The sequence below is a fragment of the Podarcis melisellensis genome (genome assembly GCF_964234715.1).
Source record: "Podarcis melisellensis genome assembly, chromosome: 2".
NCBI lineage: Eukaryota > Metazoa > Chordata > Lepidosauria > Squamata > Lacertidae > Podarcis > Podarcis melisellensis.
Window position 1 is genome coordinate 112,231,457 of NC_138529.1, and position 15,309 is coordinate 112,246,765.

General features: G+C 45.9%; 1 protein-coding gene across 3 annotated transcripts in view; it reads left to right on the forward strand.

Moving 5' to 3' along the window:
* Nucleotides 1-15,309, forward strand: part of AGPAT1 (1-acylglycerol-3-phosphate O-acyltransferase 1) — a 47,416-nt gene that overhangs the window by 13,898 nt on the left and 18,209 nt on the right. The window lies entirely within an intron of this gene.

A 15,309-nucleotide genomic window follows, 5' to 3' on the forward strand; every position in this document is an offset into this window, starting at 1 on the left:
TGTCCGTTGCGGTCTATAATGTAGAATTTTTTTCTGGGGTTTTTGTTGTACTTGAGCATTGTGATTTAAGGTATGTTGTAAAACACTTAATGATTTTTTGAAACGTGGTGCTCAGCCTAGAAAAACAAACATTTTTTTTTTTGCCTTGTACTGTGTGGAAAATGGTTTCTTGAGCTTCTTTGTTCTGTGAACTTCTAGTCATATTTTGAATTGTGGTAGGGTGGCAATGTGGGACGCGGGTGGCGCTGTGGGTTAAAGCCTCAGCGCCTAGGACTTGCCGATCGAAAGGTCGGCGGTTCGAATCCCTGCTGCGGGGTGCGCTCCCGCTGCTCGGTCCCAGCGCCTGCCAACCTAGCAGTTCGAAAGCACCTCCGGGTACAAGTAGATAAATAGGGACCGCTTACCAGCGGGAAGGTAAACGGCGTTTCCATGTGCAGCTCTGGCTCGCCAGAGCAGCGATGTCACGCTGGCCACGTGACTCGGAAGTGTCTCCGGACAGCGCTGGCCCCTGGCCTCTTAAGTGAGATGGGCGCACAACCCCAGAGTCTGGCAAGACTGGCCCGTACGGGCAGGGGTACCTTTACCTTTACCTTTAGGGTGGCAATGTGGATTTCATTGCATGTTTTAAAAAATGTATTGCCCTTTTAAAATGCTCCCCGCTGCAAAAGTATTTTGTAAATAAATGGTTAAGGATGTTTTCACATCTCTAGGCATTTGTGTCCTAAAGTATTATTTGCTCTGCAGTTTTAAGTTATATTGCCGCTGGTCGCTGTGTTTTATTTATTGGTTTAAAGCACTGTCTTGTTATAATTATTGTAAGAAAATAAAATGGAAAGCTTGGGTGATGTGCAATGCCCCTGACAAGCTTATAGTTTCCTGGAGGAAGGCATCACAGCCTGGATCATAGAACTGCAGTCATAGAATCATAGAACTGTAGACCTGGAAGGGACCATGGGGTCATCTAGTCCAACCCCCTGCAATGCAGGAATCTTTTTACCGAGCGTGGGGCTTGAACCCACAACCGTGAGATTAAAATTCTTGTGCTGTATTGAGTTATCCCAGGAGTCCTTCCACTAGGGCATCTGCCCTCCAGATGTTTTGGGACTACAACTCCCATCATCCCTAGCTAACAGGACCAGTGGTCAGGGATGGTGGGAATTGTAGTCTCAAAAACATCTGGAGGGCCGAGTTTGCCTACGCCTGCACTAGGGGGTAAGAGAATCCACTGCCCAGATTAAGTAAAGAAATCTTAAATTATCTCCATTATCTGCTTTTAGGTGCTAGGCAGTGACATTCATCTTCAGGCATATGGCTCTTATTTAGGGTCTTATGGCATGGTTGCCATACAGTGGTACCTCGGGTTACATATGCTTCAGGTTACAGACTCCGCTAACTCAGAAATAGTACCTCAGGTTAAGAACTTTGCTTCAGGATGAGAACAGAAATTGGGCTCTGGTGGCGTAGCTGCAGCAAGAGGCCCCATTAATTAAAGTGGTGCTTCGGGTTAAGAACATTTTCAGGTTAAGTACGGACCTCTGGAACAAATTAAGTACTTAACCCGAGGTACCACTGTATATATCAGGGCACTTGTCCTCTTTATGTTATTGCAGGATGAGCAGTTTTAGTCAAGTGGAAAGAAACCCCTCGGAAAGCAGTGGACTCTCCTTCCTTGGAGATTTTTAAGCGGAGGTTGGAGAGCCATCTGTCAGGGATGTTTCTGTTCTGATTCCGGCATTTCAAGAGGCTGAGAAGTCAAATATGTTCTGCAATGTTGCCGATAAACCTCTGGTCGATGGCCTTTGGGGTCCCTTCCAACTTTACAATTCTGTGTTTCTAAGGAATGCTTTTTAAATCTTTCGGGTGTGTTTTACGTTTTGTCAGGTGTGAGAATTTTTTGTAGCAAGCGACAAAGAAATACAAGGCTAATGTTTGAATTTAACCCCATGACCTCTTTTGTGTCATCCGACTTCTGTCTCTGTATTACCGTGTTTGCCTTCCCCGTCTCTGGTTTTCTTCCCACTACCAAGTTGGGGGGGGGGGGGAATCTAGATTGTAATCTCCTCAGGGCAGGGACCTCTCTTTTTCTGGTTTATGTTAATCCTGCAAAGTACAGTGGTACCTCGGGTTAAGAACTTAATTTGTTCCGGAGGTCCATTCTTTTTTTTTAATAACTTTTTTATTCAAAATTAAAACAAAACATATTATCCAGAAACATATAATCCTTATTCCCCCCCATTTTTCCTCCCTCCCCCTCCCTCCCCCCCACAGAGCCCCCCACCCCACTTCCCTCAGGTCCAGTCTGATTTCTCTAAAAATGCTGTTTTCTGCATGTTACACAGTTGTATAGATCCTCAAACTATTTAGCTGATTATTATCAATAAAAAGTTTGTGAATGTTTATTCAAAACCAGCCAAGTCCAGTTCACTTTGTTGCATCTTCAAATACTTTGTAAAGGGTTCCCATTCATCTTTAAAGTCACAGTTATCCTTGTCCCGTAGCTTATATGTCAGTTTTGCCAGTTCTGCATAGTCCATCAATTTTTCTTGCCATGATTCTTTCTGGAGGTCCGTTCTTAACCTGAAACTGTTCTTAACCTGAGGTACCACTTTAGCTAACGGGGCCTCCCGCTGCCGCCGCGTGATTTCTGTTCTCATCCTGAAGCAAAGTTCTTAACCCAAGGTACTATTTCTGGGTTAGCGGAGTCTGTAACCTGAACCATCTGTAACCCGAGGTACCACTGTATCATGTTGTAAGATGGCGCTAAGTAGCATTCTCTGAGGCCACATCCACACCATTTATTTAAAGCACTGTGGTGCCACTCAAAACATTCATGGCTTCCCCCAAAGAATTCTGGGAACTGTAGTTTAAGAATTCAGAGAATTGTTGGGAGACCTCATTCTCCTCCCAGAGCTATAATCCCCAGAGTTCTCTGGGAAGACTGGTTGTTAAACTACTCTGAGAGGGGAATAGGGGTCTCCTAGCAATCAAAGCTCTCCATATGCTGCAGCTCCAATCATCTCTGAGGGCTGCCCAGGCTAGCTGGGGTTGATGGGAGTTGTAGTTCAGGACATCTGGGGAAAACCAAGTTGGGGAAGGCTGATAGGCTCGCTCCAGAAGTGGATCTCCAGGGTCCTGGCAGGTGGTGGGCAAGACCCCTTTCCGCTTCCACGGAAGCCACTTCACTGGAAATTTCCAGGGATTTATTGTGGGGTTTTTGGTGTGCAAAACCTGCCCACGGGTCATGAGCAGCGTTAGAAACTAGGTGCCAAACTAGGTGCCAAATGGCTAGGTACCAAATGGCTCCTTAAACCAGGGTTACGGTCGCCAAAACAGATGGCTTTGGGGTTCCTGAAATTCATTCGGATTGTGCACTTAAAATACCACGGATAGAATTCTACATTCTGTGTGGCATTAGTGTGAGAAAACAGTCCCCCGGGCCTGCAGCTCCAGATGGTGGAGATGTCCGGCGTCACCCTGGCGCCCGGACATCTTCACTTGGTCGCAAAATGCACCTGGTAAATTTCAAACGCTGGCATGAGCCCGCTCCCCATGAAGAAGACCCCTTGTTGCTTCCTGAAAGATCTGACACATTGGCATGTCGCTGGGGTCTGTTTGTGTGTGGGTGCAGAAATCCCAGATCTAGAAACTGTCCAGCAGAGAAATCTCCAATCTACCATATTTTTTTTGCTCTATAAGACGCACCAGACCACAAGACGCACCTAGTTTTGGGAGGAGGAAAACAAGAAAAAAAATATTCTGAATCTCAGAAGCCAGAACAGCAAAAGGGATCGCTGAGCAGTGAAAGCAGCAATCCCTCTTGCTGTTCTGGCTTCTGGGATAGCTGCGCAGCTTGCATTCGCTCCATAAGACGCACACATATTTCCCCTTACTTTTTAGGAGGGAAAAAGTGAGTCTTATAGAGCAAAAAATACCTGGAGCTCTTAGGGCTCCTCTGTTCTTAAAAAACTGCATTAAATGCCTGAGCTTTGACCAGACAGTTTGTTTCCTGTGGGTTTTTTTCCGGCGACCTGCTGCCTGGGATATGGTTGCATGAGCACCAGAATGCTGTGTGTGTCCTTGCACATTTTTATTTTTGAGCCGGAGGTTTGAAAGGAACGGGATTGGCTCCTTGAGAGGTTTACGTAAGGCCTGCCACCTGAGTTCCCTGTCTGGGGGAAAAGAGTGTGTGCACCATTATTGCGCCGTGCATGTCTGTGCTCTGAGGAATCCTGTGTTTACGTGCATGTGAATCGGAACTGCTTCCTCAATTGCCCCAGCTGGCGAGCGCTGGCCTGGCGTTTTTTGGCAAGTCCACAAAGCGTGCTTTCACGCTCTCCCTCCCCCGCTCCCCCCCTTGTGTAAAATCCTGCTCAGACAAATGTGCCAGGGGATCTGGGAGCCAGGAGCCCCGGGGGCAGAGGCTATTTGTTTGTTTGTTTGTTTGTTTACTCAGCCTTGTAAATCCACCTGTTTTTAGAGACTAGGAGCTTGCGTTTCAGTCCTGGCCCTGGTTGCATCCTCATTCGCAGCCTGCATAGAAACTGGCAGTAGGGTCGTTGAAAACAGTTGCTTTTTTCCTGCATTGCATTGGGTTGGATGAGGATTGCAGGATTGGACCTGGGATGCAGAGCAGGTTCCCTAAGTTTCTTTCATTCAGGTGGCCTCGTGAATTCAGCTTGGTTTAATTGGGGACTAGTTAGCGTGCTGGAACATCGGGGCACTCAAAACCAGAGCAGTTTAACTAAAGATCTGAATTCTAGAGTGCAGGAGAGTGATCTGTCAAACTTCAAATAACTCGGCAATGAAGCTTATCAACTCCTTGGCAAGCTCACAGATCCTTCCCAAGCGGAGAGGTAAAGGGCGGAAACAGGTTATTTATTGGGACGGTGTGTTTTATGCAGCTGCGGTTAAAGTTGCAAAACAATGAAGCATGGGAATGGAGCAATGGAGAACCTCTGAAATCACAGTGGAATACTGTATTAGTTCTGCCCAAGGCATGATTGGAAAAGATAGACATAATATTTTACAAGGACAGAAAGAAACACCATGTACGGAATAATTGGCACACACAGTAAAAGAAGGATATAGTTTGAATGCTGCACCTGTAGATTTAGAAATCATTTAATGTGTGAATACGAATGGAAGTCGTTCATATTGCAGTTGTTGTGTAAGGGATTGTTATTTTGACTGGAGTGCAATTGAAATTAATAAGAGTTAGGAATGCAGACATAAAGTAAATCAGACCATCAATTCTAACACTCAGAAGGCCATCTAAATTATATAATTTGGCATCTGAATGATTGGTACAGTGGTACCTTGGTTCTCAAACATAATCCGTTCCAGAAGTCTGTTTGACTTCCAAAATGTTCGAAAACTAAGGGGCAGCTTCTGATTGGTACAGGCGCCCCGGAATCAATAGCTGGCACCGGACGTTCGGCTTCCAAAAAATGTTCAGAAAGTGGAACACTTACTTCCGGGTTTTCGGCGTTCGGGAGCCAAAATGTTCGAATACCAAGGCGTTCGAGAATCAAGGTTCCGCTGTATCAGTACAGTGGTACCTCGGGTTACATACGCTTCAGGTTATATACACTTCAGGTTACATGCGCTTCAAGTTACATACGCTTCAGGTTACAGACTCTGCTAACCCAGAAATAGTACTTTGGGTTAAGAACTTTGCTTCAGGATGAGAACAGAAATCGCACAGCGGCAGCGGGAGGCCCCATCAGCTAAAGTGGTCCTTCAGGTTAAGAACAGTTTCAGGTTAAGAACAGACCTCCAGAACGAATTAAGTACTTAACCCGAGGTACCACTGTAATTGTATTATAATTTGGCATTGTTATAATGAGGCTATTATTGGATTATTGCAATTGAAAATTAATATATTTATTTCTAGAGTGCAGTGCATGTGTTCCTTGCGGGGCAGGGTGTGCATGTGTTTGTATGGCGAGCCTCGGATCTGGCCTGCTGGGGCTTTTCCACTGTCATCAAAGACCTTGTTAAGCTTGGACACAAGGACACTGCCTTGTACTGTGCCGACCTAGTTCAGAACTGTCAGTCCTGACTGATAGAGGTTATTCAGGGGTTTCAGACAAAGGTCTCTAAACCTGGGGCTTTGGCACACAAAGCGAATGCTCTCCCACCGAACTGCAACCTTTCTGGGTTTTCTTGGGGTTTTCTTTCTTTCTTCTAAACTTATGTGACTAGGCAGAGTCATAGCTGTCAACTTACAGATTTGAAAATAAGGGACCAGCAGCCTCGAAAATAAGGGATCAGCAGCCAAAATAAGGGATTTTGCTTCACTTATACAGAAATCCGGCACTGATGGAGCCATGCTGCTTTGGCTGCCACTGACTGTGTTTTGCAGGGAGTTGGACTAGATGATCCTGAGGGTCTACAACTCCCACCAAAGAAGAGGGGCAGACAAAACTGATGAACGACGTCGAGATGGCAAAGCTTACAGGCAGAATTAGAAACCAGGAAGAGGACCTCTTTAATAAAGAATGGGGAAAGTTTATAATTTAGTTGATAAGCTATCGTAAAGAGTTACATACATTGGTAGGATTGACAGAAAACTTGTAGTAAAAATTTGAAATATGGATGGACAAATGATTTATAAAAATAGAGTTATGAAAGGGATGCAGAGGGGGAAATCACGACATTAAGATGCCGCACTGGTTGGTGGGTATGCTAAGCAGAACGTCGGGGCTGCCACCGTCCTGAAGCGAGGAGTTCCATCGGCCCTTCCCCGCCCGAGAGGGAGGGAGAGAGACTCTCGCCCATGCCGCCCGCGAGCCCGGCATGAGGCGGTTGTGGCGCCGCTGAAGCGCCACCCTTTATGCATCCTTCCCCATCCCCTCCTTCCTCAGGCAGCCTCCTCAGCCGCCTCCGGCAACGCGGCAGACGTCTCGCAAGAGAGGGGCTGCCTGCCCGCCCACCACCACCCGTCTCCTCACGATGCGCCCCTGAGGGGGAAAAGGGAGAGATGGAGACACGGCAGTTCGTGCGTGCTCTCTCTCATGTGGCGGAGGACCCCGAGCCGCTCCTTCCCTCCCGAGCATGAAACCTGGGAAATTTAAGGGACATCATCAATAAGGGACAGCAGCAGGACACAGCGCTGGGATAAGGGAGTTTCCCACCAAATAAGAGACAGTTGACAGCTTTGGGCATTGCCTTCCGTTCCCTGATAGACACGTGTTGACAATCTGCTGTAAAGCGGCGAGACCCGCCCTCCCTCCCTTGTGTGCCCTCGAGATCTGCACTTGGTCGGGCATGGAAAGAGGAGGAGACAAAAGTTACGTTTTGTCAGTATACCTGAAGGAGCGTCTCCACCCCCATCGTTCTGCCTGGACGCTGAGGTCCAGCACTGAGGGCCTTCTGGCGGTTCCCTCATTGCGAGAAGCAAAGCTACAGGGAACCAGGCAGAGGGCCTTCTCGGTAGTGGCGTCGGCCCTGTGGAACGCCCTCCCATCAGATGTCAAAGAGATAAACAACTACCTGACATTCAGAAGAGGCATCTTAAGGCAGCCCTGTTCAGGGAAGACTTTAATGTATGACATATTAGTGTATTTTTGGTCTTTGTGGAAGCCGCTCAGAGTGGCTGGGGAAGCCCAGCCAGATGGGTGGGGTGCAAATAATAAATTATTATTATTATTATTATTATTATTATTATTATTTATTATATACGTTGCACAAACGGGGCTGGTGCAGCGTTTGATGCAACCTGCAATGCCTTAACGGCCAAAGGCTGGGGTTCGGGACGTGTCTTCACCATATGGCAAACGCTGTGCAGTGGGAATGCCAGAAGGCTGCAAATTTAGGGGCTGCCACAGCCTTCTAACAAATCTCCAGATTGGTGAGGCGAGGAAAAGGAAGGGATCTTTCCTTTTGCACGAGAGGAAGTCTTTCCACTCATGTAATGGCTTTCTTGGAGTCGGCCCATTAATGTGTCCCGTGTTCTACTCTTCCCGTAAGTGATAGAGGTGGAAGGGTCCCCAAGAGTCATCGAGTCCACCCCCTGGAATTCAGGAATCACAGCTAGGGAATCCCAGACTGTCCTCTTTCCGCCTTTCTTACAGACGCCCCTTTTGAATCTTTGCTTATCCGAAAGCTCCTTGAGAAATCTTAGTTTGTTTATCAAGAAGCAGCCCATAAATAAAAAAATTCGTGGTCAGATTTGTCTACCTTGGTTCCCCCCAGCTGGGTACTCTCCAGATGTTTTTGAATTACATATGGGTTGGCAGAAGATGTGGTTCAAAGCATCAGGAGGTCACCAGGTGTCTAAGGCCGAGACACACCGTCAACACTGGAGTTAGCTCTTTATTAGAAAAAAGGTCGTCTTCCCAGACTAATGAACTGTCAGGCCTTGAAGGGAAATTCTGTTCCTGCACATAACTGTGGCCTTATGGGAAGTATTGCTATGGGAAGTATTGCTTCTTTTTTCTGGCATTCTGGGAAGTCTCGCTTATAATCTTTTCTCTGCTTCTGCACACACTGTACAAACCTGTTCCAAACACCAAGACATTCCCTCATCGCTCAGTTCATCTTAAGTTCATGATGACCTGTTCTCAATGCATAGCTGACCACATCTATGGAATTCGATTATTATATTCTTTCAGGTTATGATCAATCATTAGTAATTGTTTTAGTCATGCTATATCAATCTTTAGTTATAATTTAATTAGGAGGTTTCATGCCTGTCTGGTTTCAACCTCGTTTCTCAGCCTTCAATCTATCGGTGATTAATGTTCACATGTAATTCCCACCTCTTACATGTAATTCCCGCCTTGTATGTATGTTAACCAATCAGCATTAAGTTTCTTTGTGTTTGTATCAACCAATCAGCCACAAGCACACCTGTGGCAATGTTTGTAATAATAAAAGAGAGTTCCTGGGGCTTCCCCCGGCAGACGCCTCTCACATGACACCTACTACTCGTCTCCCGTGATTTTCATTCCTACAAGGCCTAATGAGCATAGCAGCTCATTCTCAGTAGGTCTGGCCCCATGAATCAGTTGCTGAGGCTGAAGGTCTCCCCACAGCCGTCTAAAAGTTGCCTCCTATCCAGGGTTTTCCCCATGCAATCGGAGACTGGACTTACATGCAGCCAACATCTCCTCTGCTCTTTTCATGCCTCTCTCGGTCCTGGGAAACCAGATGGGAGGAGAGCTTGTCGCAGCAGGATGGGGAGACTGACCTCTGCCTCTTGACCTCCTCTCCTGCTTCTGATTCTGGACTTCTTTCTGCCACCACCTCCTTACTATGCCCTGTTACGTCCTCAGCTTCAGACACCCCCACCTCCCAGTCTTCTCCCTCTGGCCGCTCATCGTTGTCCCACCACCTCTTCCCGGGCTCTGTGTTTTCCCGCCCCCTGGTGGTTCCTCAGCTGGTTCTTCCCATCATTCCTCTGCGTCCACCCAGCCTGTGACTTCACGCTGGGGGAAGGCTGCTTTTTGCGATGGTTTGCTCTGTTCCCAAGATCTCAGGCCTCTACCCTCTCTGGAGCCCTCAGTGGCAGTTGTGAACGTAACTTAAGTGCAGAAGATTTGGTTCCCAACTCTCTTCTTTCAAAGCCATAAATCCTGAGCTGGGACTCGCATGGAAAGGCGATTGGAATTGAATTGGGCAAGTTTGGTGGAGGAACGAGCTGCTCCGCCTTTGTGTGTGTTCCTCTTCCAAACTGCCTCATTAACATGATCATAAGAGCAGAAATCAATTAACACCTGCCCACAGTATCTCATTTCTGGCAAGCGTCTCTGCCTCTTTACCAATCTTAATCCTTTAAAAAAGAAAGGGGGAAAAAAGGAAAGAAATGTGTTTGGAAAATGGAAGACGCGAAGCCCAGGATCCCAGTTCTTCTTCTTCTTCTTCTTGGGCCACTTGTAGTGGTTAAGAGCGGTGGACTCGTAATCTGGTGAACCGGGTTCGCTTCCCCGCTCCTCCACATGCAGCTGCTGGGTGACCTTGGGCCAGTCACACTTCTCTGAAGTCTCTCAGCCCCACTCACCTCAGAGTGTTTGTTGTGAGGGAGGAAGGGAAAGGAGAATGTTAGCCGTTTTGAGACTCCTTCGGGTAGTGATAAAACGGGATATCAAATCCAAACTGCTACTCTTCTTCTTCTTCTTCTTCTTCTTCTTCTTCTTCTTCTTCTTCTTCTTCTTCTTCTTCTTCTTCTTCTTCTTCTCCTCCTCCTCTCTAAGAACTCCAAGGGTCCTTGCCTGCCCCTAAACCTTTTTTTTTTTTTGCATTCTGTGCGGAGGACATCAGGTCAGTCAAGACATCAGGCTGGTGTCTAGGACTGCAGCCTTAAATGTTTCCTTATTCCAGTCCTTTCCTTCTTTCCCACTCCACTTCCAGAACTGTATTCTGCCCTTGGTGTGCGAGGAAACAGAAAATTTCCAGCGCGGAGAACCTTTTTCACCCGAGGGCCGTATTCCTTCCTAGGCAAACTTTCAAGGGCCACGTGCAAGCAGTGGGTGTGATGGTCATGTCCCAGCCGCCCTGGGTCCCAGGCCACCAGCTGTGGTTCTCCTGTGTGGTCTCCACCAGTAACATCTCGTGTTCTTCCCGTTGTGGTCCTGGTCCTCTGCCCTTTGCTTCTCTGGACAACTTGCTTCTGAGCATTTGCTGTTTTCATAGTTCTTCTTTGGCGATCTCGTAGCCGAGAAAGATTGTCTTCCATAAACACAGTTTTAACAACGGGTCTGTAAGTCACTATGGAGGCCAATTCTGGATCCACACGTCCTTCCACAGTGGGAACATTGGTTTCCGGGTTGGAGTTGATCACGGTATGGATTTGCCAAGCGTGCCTTCCTCTTAGCACGTTTCTCCCTTGCGTCCTGAGTTCGGGTGTCTTCAAAGCCCATGACACCTTTGGTAAAGGCTGTTCTCCAACTGGAGCGCTTGCAGGCCAGTGTTTCCCAGTTGTTGGTGTTTATACTACTTTTTTTTAGATTTGCCTTGAGACAGTCTTTAAACCTCTTTTGTTGACCACCAGCATTACACTTTCCATTTTTAAGTTTGGAATAGAGTTGTTGCTTCGGAAGAGGATAACCAGGCATCCGCACAACATGACCAGTCCAATGGAGAAAGGGACCCTCGGGGTCATCTAGTCCAACCCCCTCTTGCCCATGGTAGATGCCGATCCAATTTCTGCTTTAAACCCTCCCAACGGAGTCTGTTCCACTGTTGAATTGCTCTTTTGCAATTCTGCCCCCAGTAGTACTGGCACAGAGCTGCATGCTGCTGTTTCACAACTGATTTATCCATGCCGCCTGGCAGTTGTTCACGCTGGAATATGTTTGCCAGAGACAAAAGCGCCTGCCCTTTGTTCCTCAGAAGATATGTGAGACTGAATCAAAGGCACATGCGTTTGCCGCTGTCCCCTAGACATGGGCTCAGTGTGTCTCTGTTGCCATTTTCCAAGAGGGTGTAGGTTAGGTTTGGCCTGACTGAGGTTTGTGCGTCCCCACTCTGGTTGTCTCTGTAGGTAAAACATTTTATTCTCTTCTTGTTTCCTTCAGTGGCTGACCCCCCCACCCCTTTTCATTGCCCCTTCCTGTCTGCCACACGGTACATCAAAGGTCCTCAGCAGTGACTTCGCATCTTTTATATTGTGTGCTTTGCACTTCCAGAGCCAGGGTGGATAAAAATCAATTTAAAAAATAAATAAATTAAATTTCCATTTAACAATCCAGTCATGTCTCATTAATTAATCCGAATTATGTCAATACATATCATAAAATCCAAACATTTTGCCGAATTTTTTAGATTTTTGTTGTGGGTACCCATGCTTCGAGCTCAGAAGGGTCCAATCCTCTCATATTTCTGCTGCTTTGATGTTCACAAGTCCCGTCTTCCAGTCTTCTTGTTGTTATCATTTTTCTTCTTAATAACCTCTGAGTTGTTTCCACAAGCGAGTTGAAGCAAACATTATTATAGTCCTGTGTGGATTTTCACGCTAGTCCAAAAGTCCTATTCGAACGGCAGGCGCCATTTCGATAGTTCCGATGAAATACAGTCTAAGGGTCTGCTCATTAACTTTCCCAGACCAGTTGCTCCATAAATCAGCCTTTCCAGGGGAGTTCTTGCCAAATCAGACGTAGAATTCAAATATGATAACAGAACAGTGGCTCCCTCCCCCTTTGACTGTAAATCTCGCAACAAAGTCTGTCTCATAATGGCGGTTCCCAATTAGAACTGCGTCACCCAAAAACCTTTCGTTTCCTTTCCAGATCTTCCGCAAAACAAAGCCTTTAGTTAATAATTTTGTTTCCACACAGTTTATTTTCCCGTCTCACTTGCTATTAATCATGTGGCGGTTCTTCTAGGGGAGGGGTTGTTAGGTAAATCATGTTGAAAAAGAGAAAAGTCCCCCCCTTTCCGATCCGTTTAAACATACCGACATAGCTGTGATTCTTTGATGTAGTCTTCTGTTCAGTTCAACCCATCACTCAGCTTCTCAGTGGTCGATTTAATTAGTAATCAGTACACCCTTTCCTTTGCTCGAAACATGTGCATTTACTCTTCTCCAATTATTTTATCTTAAGCAATGCAACTAGGATCGCACTTAGAAGTAGCGTCCGGGAGATCCAGAAACTCACTCGAGGGCTTTCCGTCCAGTGCCTCCACCCCCTCCTTCTTTCAAACTTGGGGGTGATTTATTGGCAACCGCGAATGAGGCAGCATCTTCCCATCCCCTGGGAAAATTCGGGAGGCTAATTTACTCCCATCATTACCCTCTTAATTACCTCGTGTGAGCCAGAGAGATGGTATTGTTGGCCATCTTCCAAAGCGCCCCTAGCGGCCCCCCTTTAATAAAAAAATTATTCGAATTTTTAAAATTTAAATCAGATTTTTAAAAATTTAAATCAGATTTTTAAAATAAAATGCTTTTGGAGGAAAAATCTTTCTAAAGATAGTCTTCTATTTAAGTTACGTTATGGTCCAAAGGCTGTTCATCAGGAAATAAGGATTTGTTTTAAGTTTTTCATGTGTGCTAAAAAGCAGTCTAAGGTTTTTTGTTTTTTGTTATTGTTTAATCACATCAGTTAACAAACATGGATACATATGCTATAATGTTATTGTTTTAGTTAAATAAATTGTTTAAATTGTTATTAAGGAAATGATTATTTTTCTCCTTCCAATAAAGTACAGCAGAAAAGTTGTCCAAATATAAACAGTTAACATTAAACCTCACAATAATTTCATCATTATTGGAGTATGCATTTCTAATAGTATAACCAAATCAGTAATTTTTAATATAACTATAAAAACTACTCTGAAAATTTATTATTCCAAAAATAAAACCTTCATCTGGTTGTAAATATTTAGATTATACCAGCAAGAATGAGTCTTTCGTTAAAAAAGAAGAAGATTTAAATCCAGCCTTACTGACTAGTGATTTAAATTGTGATTTAAATCGATTTGCTTTAAATCAAATAGACCCTGACCAGAGCCATATAACTTAAGTAGAAGTGGAGATTTAGGCAATGCTGCCCTCAAAGAATAGGGCACATTGGGCAACCCCTGTATTGCAATCAAAATCTTAGCACACTTACTTTGGGTAGTCTGACAGGGATGAAAACTGTATGAATGACCAGACAGGAGATCTAGAGCAGGGGTCAGCAAACTTTTTCAGCCGTGGGCCGGTCCACTGTCCCTCAGACCTTGTGGGGGGCCGGACCACATATGGGGGAGGGGATGAACAAATTCCTATGCCCCACAAATAACCCAGAGATGCATTTTAAATAAAAGCACCCATTCTACAGTGGTGCCTCGCAAGATGAAATTAATCCGTTCCATGAGGCTCTTCGTATAGCGGTTTTTTCGTCTTGCGAAGCAAGCCCATTGACAGCTTAGCGGATGAGCGCTATTAGCGGTTTAGCGGCTTTTAGCGGCTTATCAGCTTAGCGGATCAGCTGATAAGCGGCTTGGCTGCTTAGAAAAAGGGGGGGAAGGGGAAAAACCCCGCAGGAACTCACAAGACATTTTCGTCTTGCGAAGCAAGCCCATAGGGAAATTCGTGTTGCGAAGCGCCTCCAAAACAGAAAACCCTTTCGTCTAGCAGGTTTTCCGTCTTGCGAGGCGTTTATCTTGCGGGGCACCACTGTACTCATGTAAAAACATGCTGGTTCCTGGATCATCTGCGGGCCGGATTTAGAAGGCGATTGGGCCGGATCTGGCCCCCGGTCCTTAGTTTGCCTACCCATGATCTAGAGGCATGTCCACAACTACATCTCTGCACTGTTCTGGAAACTCATTCCGAGGCAACATTTGGTCGTCTCTGTATCATGTTGTTCAGATGCCGTACTGCAGACAGGATAGATTTGTGTGTGTGTCGGGATTCCGAACAACATTACACAGCGGTATGTGCCCAGATTTCTGACCCTTTCCACCCCTATCAACCTTTCTGCCCAGTTCTTCTGTTGCATCAGTGCTCGTACTTGGAATCCTGGCAGCATTCCAGTACTGCTTTGTAAACTTTTAAGCTGTGCTAAGCTGTGACACCTTGTGCACAGGTGATCCTATGTGACCTGCCGCATAATGCCTCCAATGTGTGCTTTGCAATTGCCCACAAGTATTGGGTGGGTCAGTGTATCTGGGCCAGTGTGGTGTAGTGGTTAAGAGCGGTGGACTCGTAACCTGGTGAACCGGGTTTGCGTCTCCGCTCCTCCACATGCAGCTGTTGGGTGACCTTGGGCCAGTCACACTTCTCTGAAGTCTCTCAGCCCCACTCACCTCACAGAGTGTTTGTTGTGGGGGAGGAAGGGAAAGGAGAATGTTAGCCGCTTTGAGACTCCTTAAAGGGAGCGAAAGGTGGGATATCAAATCCAAACTCCCCTTCTTCTTCTTCTTCTTCTTCTTCTTCTTCTTCTTCTTCTTCTTCTTCTTCTTCTTTGACCGAAAGGCCGCACAGGGAGAGCTGTGGGCAGGATTCCTGTGTTGAAGGCGGTTGGACTAGATGACCCTTGAAGGTCCCTCCCAAGTCTGTTATTCTATGATCTTTGTGCAGGTGGGTTCCCTTGAGAACTTTGCAGGACCTTTCTCGTAGGCAGGTGACTAGGTTTATGCTCGCCAAATCTCACTGGCATCTTCATGTTGGTGATGGAAGAGCGGTTTCTGACAAATTTTCGTTGGCCATTTTTAAAACTTTATTATTATTATTATTATTATTATTATTATTATTATTATTAAACTTATTATTATTATTTCAAATTGTTTGTGCGGTGCTAGATCTTCGTTTTAAATGAGTAATTACGGTGTCCTTAATGCTCATTCTCGCCGCTGCCTTATTTTTAGCCCTTGGTTAAC